The sequence below is a fragment of the Heptranchias perlo genome, chromosome 1 (assembly GCF_035084215.1).
Source record: "Heptranchias perlo isolate sHepPer1 chromosome 1, sHepPer1.hap1, whole genome shotgun sequence".
Classification (NCBI taxonomy): domain Eukaryota; kingdom Metazoa; phylum Chordata; class Chondrichthyes; order Hexanchiformes; family Hexanchidae; genus Heptranchias; species Heptranchias perlo.
In genome coordinates, this window is record NC_090325.1 from 167,882,127 (window position 1) to 167,891,863 (window position 9,737).

A 9,737-nucleotide genomic window follows, 5' to 3' on the forward strand; every position below is an offset into this window, starting at 1 on the left:
ATTGGATATCGATGAGGAGTGGGAATCCAGCTGAGTTTCCCTTTCTGACTCAAGAGATACAAAAAACAATTGTGGTACAATTACCGCTGTTCTGGCTGAGATCACAGGCTGGGATCAATTCAGGGACATGCTTTGTGTGTATTTCCACAATGCTTTTGTAAATGAATAACAGACTTTTTTTTTAAAGGAGTCACTGAATCCAATCATATGATGCTGAATTAACATACACACAACTGGAATTTCACAGTTGCTGAAACAGTTAATGACCGTACCTATTGATGAGAGCTCAGCTCACTCACGCTTTTGTACATAGAAATTTTACTGGATGTCATCGACTGTTTCCCTGGAAACCAAAATATCTGAGCATCATGCTTCTATTGCTTCAGTGGGTAAATGCACTTTGTTGTGTGATGTGGGGCTCTTAGCCACAGAGACCAGGAAGTGCCAGATTTGATTCTCAGTCTGTCTTCCATTAGCTCTGGAGTGGTATACTGAAACTATTCCCAGTAGCCACTGGGCTGGGGAGAAGAAGAAGAATCAGCCAGGGTTCTTCCTTGTGATTGCAGGTCTGTTTGGGTGGACCTCATGTGAGAACAGAATCAGGTTTAGCTGTGATTGGATGGTCTGCCAAGGCCACATGAAGAATGGGCATTTGGGCAAAGTACCAGAGGGTCACTACCATCTGCACAATTGTACCTGATAACAGCTTCACTCTGTCCAGATATTTTCATTAGTCAATAATCACTCCCAAATCCTATTTCTTTTTCACCTTTCTTAATGGATCATGTTCCCATTACCGTTGATTTTTCACATTAAAATTAATTTGCCATTCCTTAGTTTATCCACCTAATTGGCCCTGATTGCTTTCAAATGCCATTTCAATTGTGATGATTTTGAGTTGACGATTTATTCCCATACAAGCTGCTAATTCCAGAATGAAATGTAAAATTAATTTGGGCGCAAGTAATTTAAATGCATCGTGAAATTACAGACAGAACCATGCTTTTGTCCTCTGTTAACAGGGGAGGTGGGATTTTCTTTGTAATAGCACATTTTCTATTGTATAACAAAAAAATTATGTAAAGTTTAACTATTGTTATAACCAAATTAAAAACATTTTATTGATTTCAATTAATTTTGCATGTTCCAAAAAGCCAGATTGTGCTTACAGCTTCAATGGAAGAGACAAAACTGTTTGGGAGAATTTGATGATTTTAGATAAAAATGGGGAAAATGGACTGCATAGAAATGTTCTTTACATTGGAACGATTCCTCCTAATCAGTATACTATAACTGCACAGATATTGCACAGATATTGTGATCCAGGCCAGAGAAGGCCTATTATCTGTGCAAACTCCACCCAACACAACACTGTATGAGCAGTATGACGAATATCAACAGAAGTTCTAACAAAATAAAGATGGGTACCTGGAGGCCTTCAGAATTAAAGGGGAATATGGGTGTGTGGGAAAAGAGGGTGAAAGTACTTGCAATGTAATTTTCTAACTATCATGTACCTTCTGTATTCTGAGTTTTAAGGGATCTCCCAGTGGAGCTAATGTATTCCCTTTAGCAAACCACTGATTTGCAGACATTGGAAAAGCTGCATTTTATGAGGGATAAGGTGCAACACTGACGTCATGGTTTGGCTGAGAAAACAGTAGAACTCATCCGGTACTGATTTCAAATGCAAAATGCAAGCTTCCTTTCAGCATAGAGGAATTGCACAGTATAGTTTTCTTGCCAAACCCTTTGCTTGCCAGTCCCCTTTTGTGCTGCCATGTTTTTCTCCTTTATAAAATCTTGGTTCCCCTGGTTCTCAAGGAACAGACATTTGCTGTGGCAGTCATAGAGTCATAGAGTCATACAGCACGGATAGAGGCCCTTCGGCCCATCGTGTCCGCGCCGGCCATCAGCCCTGTCTACTCTAATCCCATATTCCAGCATTTGGTACGTAGCCTTGTATGCTATGGCATTTCAAGTGCTCATCCAAATGCTTCTTGAATGTTGTGAGGGTTCCTGCCTCCACAACCCTTTCAGGCAGTGAGTTCCAGACTCCAACCACCCTCTGGGTGAAAAAGTTCTTTCTCAAATCCCCTCTAAACCTCCCGCCTTTTACCTTGAATCTATGTCCCCTTGTTATAGAACCCTCAACGAAGGGAAAAAGCTCCTTAGTATCCATCCTATCTGTGCCCCTCATAATTTTGTACACCTCAATCATGTCCCCCCTCAGCCTCCTCTGCTCCAAGGAAAACAAACCCAATCTTCCCAGTCTCTCTTCATAGCTGAAGCGCTCCAGCCCTGGTAACATCCTGGTGAATCTCCTCTGCACCCTCTCCAAAGCGATCACATCCTTCCTGTAGTGTGGCGACCAGAACTGCACACAGTACTCCAGCTGTGGCCTAACCAGTGTTTTATACAGCTCCATCATAACCTCCTTGCTCTTATATTCTATGCCTCGGCTAATAAAGGCAAGTATCCCATATGCCTTCTTTACCACCTTATCTACCTGTTCCGCCGCCTTCAGGGATCTGCGAACTTGCACACCAAGATCCCTCTGACCCTCTGTCTTGCCTAGGGTCTTCCCATTCATTGTGTATTCCCTTGCCTTGTTAGTCCCTCCAAAATGCATCACCTCGCACTTTTCCGGGTTAAATTCCATTTGCCACTGTTCTGCCCATCTGACCAACCCATCTATATCGTCCTGCAGACTGAGGCTATCCTCCTCGCTATTTACCACCCTACCAATCTTTGTATCATCAGCGAACTTACTGATCATACCTTTTACATTCATATCCAAGTCATTAATGTAGACCACAAACAGCAAGGGACCCAGCACCGATCCCTGTGGTACCCCACTGGCCACAGGCTTCCAGTCACAAAAACAACCTTCGACCATCACCCTCTGCCTTCTGCCACTAAGCCAGTTTTGTATCCAAAGTGCCAAGGCACCCTGGATTCCATGGGCTCGTACCTTCTTGACCAGTCTCCTGTGCGGGACTTTATCGAAGGCCTTACTGAAATCCATGTATACCACATCCACTGCGTTACCCTCATCCACACGCCTAGTCACCCCCTCAAAAAATTCAATCAAATTAGTCAGACATGATCTTCCCTTGACAAAGCCATGTTGACTATCCCTGATTAATCCTTGCTTCTCCAAGTGGAGACTAATTTTGTCCTTCAGAATTTTTTCCAATAATTTTCCTACCACTGATGTTAGGCTCACTGGCCTGTAGTTCCCCGGTTTTTCCCTACTCCCCTTCTTGAATAATGGTATTACATTAGCGGTTCTCCAGTCCTCTGGCACATCCCCTGTGGTCAGAGAGGTTCTGAATATATGTGTCAGAGCCCCCGCAATCTCCTCCTTTGCCTCACACAGTAGCCTGGGATACATTTCGTCCGGGCCTGGGCAGTATGGGCAGTATCTTTCTACCATTGGGAACAAGTTGTATGCCCATCCAGTTTTTCCCTTCAATCCCTTTGCCTACCTGTCCTTTTTTTGACAAAGAGCCTTAAAAGAGTGGAGAAAATTCATTTTTAACAAAATGGGGGATAATGTATTCATTATTCATTAATAATTGGAGGTTAATTAATGTAAACAATATATTGAGACCATATGTTATTGTAAAAATAAAATATAATTTACTTGTAAATTAGCTTTGTGTTGCATTGTATGTGTAAGTTACTCCTGTTGTGGTAAGTGCATACAATAATGGGAAATAAGTTGCTTGTCTCAGAGAACAGGACTAAGTAAATAATCATCTTGCCTTACATATACCAAGTCACAGCTTAAAAAAATAAGGTCTGACAAAAATTCTAAACCAATGTGAATAAAGCTCCTAGTATCTCAAATTTGATACATGCCAGATGAAATGCATCTTCTGACAAGACTGACCGACTTGAATACAAGTCGAGTTTGAAATGAGAGTAACAAACAGAATATCAAATGCAAATAACAGTCCTGCATCTGGACAATTTATTAATTCTGAGCAAGGCCCTGAGATAAGGGCATAAACAGAAGCTATCAGAGCCTGGAACACTTAAGCAGCAAGATAATGAACGCTAGTTTTTCCAGCAGTTGATTAAAAAGCACTAAAACAACTTGCTTAAGGTGCCACTAATGCACAGGAATCAGCTTGAAACTCACACTGCCAGAGGCGCCTACGAATTCCAGCACAGTGGTTTGAATTATAGACCCAGACAAGCAAACCAAATGGTAGGAATGCAAGACAAGCAAATGCCACAATAATATCAGTTCAAAAAAGTAAGAACAAAAAGCAGAATCAAAATGCGAATAGATTTAGAGAGACAGCAAAGCTTGAAAGTAAGGCTGGAGAATAGAACCAACAGCTGACAAAGGGCACTGGTTTGCAGCAACAAAAATATTATCGTACTGGTAATACCACATTCCACAAGAAAACAGAAGTTTCCCATTTCAGCTAGTTTTGAAGAAGTCTGCTGAAGAATGTACCTCTTTGTGCAGGATCCAACGCAGTGAGGACATTTTGGTGTCAGAACACGTACACTGATCCATCAGACTAGCTGAACTCCCACAATTACTGGTCTGCTGCTAAATTTACCTGTCCCAATCCAGTCAATCTATGTTAATTTCAAGCCCTAAAATAATTCAAAAATCAGCACTCAGTCAGATAAAACCTCTGGATTAGAATTTACATCTTGTAGGGAGCCTGAGTTACACAGAAATCATACATGTGGATTTTTCCTTTAATTACTTTAGTTTACTTGTAGGCATTGTGTATGGTGGGACATTTCACTCGGATTTTCCCACAGGCTCCAATGGCGTAAGCATATCTTACCTATCAGTCCATAATTAACATTAAGGGATACTAAAATGGGCGCAAGGCATACCAGTTTAGCCGTGGGACAGCTTGCGTACAATCTGCAGGGGCATTGGCCCCACTGCTAAATTCGTGGGACCTACACTTTAAGCATCCCAGCTCTGTTCAGGCTAGCGCAGCACCAAGTCTGGGCCCAAAGACCCGCCCAGTCTAATTTCTACCCCCGTGTATACAAATATACATTTTTAGTTTAATTTGAATTGAATTTGTTTTAAAAGTTTTACATTAAATTCAACAATTTATTCAACTGTAAATGATCTAATTAAATGTTGTGGTTTGAAGTGGATATGATATGTGAAAGTACTTTCACTGTTATTTGCACCATGCCAATAAACGGTAGGATGCAGGATCATGACTGTGTTTCTCCACACAAAACATTCACAATTTCATAAAAGTCAAGGAAGGGAAAAATCAGCCAAAGTTTCTGCTCATGACCATTATCCAGCCACTCCTACTGGAAAGTGAATGTGTGGCTGTTAGGTGAAGATAGGATTGGGCTTGGCTGTGATTGCCCCATCCCCATAGTAGAATAACTTCATGTCTAGGCTCACATTGACGAATGACCATTTGAATGAAATACCAAAGGTCGGCTGGAGGCCATCATACCATACCTCAGCAAGGTTCAGTGTCTTCAAGAGAGGAGGGAAAATGCAGATATTGGAAGGATGGTATAAAGATTCTGCAGTGCACAAAATATGATGGCCCTGAATTTCCATGGGGGATGTGCTGATCAATATTTTGAAAGGGTTTGATAGGGTAAACATAGTGAAGAAGTTTCCATTTGCGGGGGACAGCAGAACTAGGGGATTTATTAGTGACTTTATAAGATAGTCACTAATAAATCCAATAGGGAATTCAGGAGAAACTTCTTTACCTAGAGAGTAGTTGGAATGTGGAACTCACTACCACAAGGAGTAGTTGAGGCGACAAACATAGATGCATTTAAGAGGAAGCTAGATAAACATATGTGGGAGAAAGGAATAGAAGGATATGTTGATGGGGTTAGATGAAGAAGGGTGAGAGGAGTCTCGTGTGGAGCATAAACACCGGCAGGGACCATTTGGGCCGAATGGCCTGTTTCTGTGCTGTACATTCTATGTAATTCTATGTCATTTCTCTGAAGTCCTGCTGATCTCCTGCTGAAGTTAATGGCAGTAGATTGGGCGAACCCCTATGGATATTCAGGGCCACCCATTCCATGGTACAAAAAAGGACAAAACACAAAAATCAGTTAACACAACGACAAACCTTTGCACATGGACTGGTTGGAAGGAGAATACAAGACTGGTCCGTTGAGTGATGCACGATAAAGGAAAAGAATGTAATAATGTGCTTAGGTTCTACTGCCACTGCGTACCCTCACAACAATTCTGTTCAAGTTCAACAGTTTAATAATCCAAAATGTTAAGTGTTCAGTTTTTGATTAAATAAGGTAACTTTGTGAGATTCTTGGTAGTGGTAAGCATGAATCAAAGAATCAGGGCTATAGAATTTTAGCCATATACCTGACCTGTGTTTGCTTCTAGCAAGACGTTAGGTCAACAGTATAACAAAACTAATGTCTATAGTGTCAATGGACCATCACCATTATTCTGCATTCATAAAATCAAATGATAAGTACGTTTGATTATTATGCATTGACAAATCTACATTAGGCACACTGAACATGTTACTTTCTTTATCAGTAATGAGGACATTTGCATTGCAACTCCTTTATTTTACTGTTAAGGTAAGTGCAGATTGTCTCGTGCTCATGGAAATTTTGGGATTGCTTCACTGAAGGTATATATCAGTTAAAGCAGGCATTCAATAGGAATTATGTACAGCTCTAAGGATATTCTTGGAACAGTACCAGGGCAGCTGTGTTTTGTAATGGAAATATATTAAATGGGAAGATTCATATCACGTTTCAGTATCTCGTTGAATAAAATAATACTGAATATTTGCATGCAGGTATGTGAGTAATAGGATATCACAGCAGATGTTACTTATTAAGGCTTTTACTCGGGGAAATTGGGCTCCTGGTCAGTACTAATTATTCAGTTATTTAATTGGAATTTGTAATACAGAAATATTCTGCTTCCCTCATAAAGCCCATCTTGCCATTTAACGTTACATTTTTAAAATCCATGAGCTATAAATTGGACTTGAACAGTAGTGCAAAATAGGTGATAGCATATCAGTTTTACACCCTGTCTGATTTTCTTTTTCTTTGAAGTCAAAGTCAAAGAACGTTTTGTGCCACTGCTCAGGACATATTTGACTCCCAAGGTCTCTTCTACCAACTTTCCTGTCTTAACCCATTTCTATTTTTGTACTATTAGCCTACTCATCTCTGATCTATCACTCATCTGGTACCCAATTTTCTTCACCTTAGGTTCACCATATATTAACCACCTATCTCTGGCAGTAACAAAAAATGTAGTTGTCACTAAATCTAAATTTCTAAAGTTTCTCGCTCTTTGGTGATATGGTGCTCTAAATCAAATGGTAGCTTCATAGAGAATTTTGAATTCTTTACTTAGCTAATATTAGACTGAGTGTCATACTAATTCACTGATTATTGTAAATTCTGGTGTATAGGTTGCATCTTTGAGCATCTTTGTTTTCTTTATGTCATATTCATACAAGGAGAGTGACTTCATACTGTTATTTACCAAATTAATAAATAAATGTAAAATAGGGAAGCAATGTACCCACCAGATTTTATGACAATTCCAAGATCAGAGGTTTCTCTTTGTAATTGATGGTTACAGACTTGGGGAGCTTTTTTCTTAAATCTTCCAATCAGTACAATTTGCAATCCACTAGCAATTGATCAGCTTCGAGCTCAGTGATTTGTGGCTGACTGTTGACGAGGGCCTACAAGGCTAATACAGAATCTGTAGGAGCACATACCTGAGGCCCAAAGCTGTTCCACATTACAACATTGTTGCATCAACATCTGTTGACCATCTCCACATATCTGCTGCACTCACCTGCTCAATAGCTCTCTTGCTTCTTCTTTTGATGCTCTCGTCCCCAAAAGGTCCCCAGCTTTCTCCCAATTGCACCAATCCCTGAGTACAATTCTTATCTTTGTGTCTTTAGAGCTGAGGGCCGCAGGCTGGATCATACCTGACACAAGACTGCTCTAGTTGTTCACCACCAGATCTGGCTTGATCATTTAAACCAATGTTGTGGTTGCCTTTCCTCATCCAAATCCTATCACCACTCAAGATTTATTCTGGAGGGTAAGAGCAACCCTAGGATTCCCTTAATGACAACCCTTTTCCTCTGCTCCCACCCTCTTCACCACCAATGCCAAATGTGAGGAGCTGATAGACTCCTTCATTTCAAAGATTGAGATTCAGCAGCCTCAGCCTTTTTCTTCCCCATCCTTTACTCCTCCAGTCCCTGCCATGCCCTTGCCTGTTTCCATTATTCTTTACAGTTTCTTCCTCCATTGCTCCAGACCTTTACCAAGCTCATCTCATGAGACCCACTTCTGCTCCCTTAACCATTGCCCAACACACCTCCTCATTATACATGCTATCTGCTCAACCCAACACTTTCTGACATCATCAATGACTCCTTTTCAGGCTCTGTCCTTCTACCTTTCAAGACTGCCATAATCACTCTTCTCAGAAAATCCACCCTTGATCCCTTGTTCTTACCATTTACCATCCTGTCTCTAACCTCCTCAACCGCTCAAGTCTTCAAACATGTCATTACCACCAGCTCCATGCCCACCTCGGCCATCATTCCCTTTTTGAATCCATTTAGTCCAATTTCCACCCTGCCCAGAAAACTGATGCTGTCTTTTTTGTCTTTGTTGTGATATGCCTCCTAATTCTTCATGGCCTTTCTGTGGTATTCAATTCACCTGACCATTCTACCCTTCAACATCTCAATGGTTCACCTCTCTGTCACTGCCCTAGCTTGGTTTCATCCCTACCTATCCTAATGCAGCCTGTAATGGTTTCTCCTCCCACCACCACGCAGTGACATTGAGTGTGCCTCCTTTCCCCTTTCCTTTCCTTGTCTATATGCTTCAACTTGTGGACATCATCCGTGGGCACAGGCCAGCTTTCACATGTATGCTGATGACAGGCAGCTTCACCTCTCCGTCATCTCCCTTGACTTTCTTATCACCACTGTTTTGCCCAATTGCTTCGCCAGTATCAAGTACCATATGATCACGAACTTTCTTCAATTCAACAGCTGCAAAAGCTGAAGCCATCCTATTTGACTCCTGCCAAAAACTTTGCACGTTAGCACCTCCTTTTGCCCAGATCAGATTTGGATCAGATTGAGCCTGACAGTGCGCAACCTTAATGTCCTGTTTGGCCCAAACTGAGCTTCAAACCCTGCATTCTAGCCAAGATCACCTATTTCCACCTCCTGAATATTGCCCAGCTCTGCCCTTGCCCCACCCTCACTGCTCCTGAAATGCTTAGCTACACCTTTGTCACCTCCAGTCGCGATTATTCCAGTGTTCTCCTTGCCAGTCTCCTCGCTTCTGCCCTTCGCAAATTGCAATTCATCCAAATCTCCACCACCCACATTCTATCCTGCTATAATTTCCGTTCCCCATTACCCCTGTGCTCACCAACTTTCATTAGCTCCCTGTCCCCTTTCACATCGAATTCAAAATCCTTGTCCACCTCGACAGATCTACATGCCCTCGCTCCTCCCTAACTCTGTTTCATGCTCACACTCTCTGCTCTTCATTTCGCGCCTCCTTTGCATTTCCCCTTCTCTCTGCTCCATCTTTAGCCACACATTCTCCCTTAAATCTCTCTGCTTTGTTACCTGGCTTCTCTCAAACACCTCCTCAAAACACATCTCGTTGATCTAACCTGCAGTCACTACCCCTAATTCTCCCATCACTAT

The 9,737-nt window shown here is 41.6% G+C and overlaps 1 protein-coding gene across 1 annotated transcript in view; it reads left to right on the forward strand.

Moving 5' to 3' along the window:
• Positions 1-9,737, forward strand: part of fat4 (FAT atypical cadherin 4) — a 380,125-nt gene that overhangs the window by 64,427 nt on the left and 305,961 nt on the right. The gene's annotated exons all lie outside the window — the stretch shown is intronic.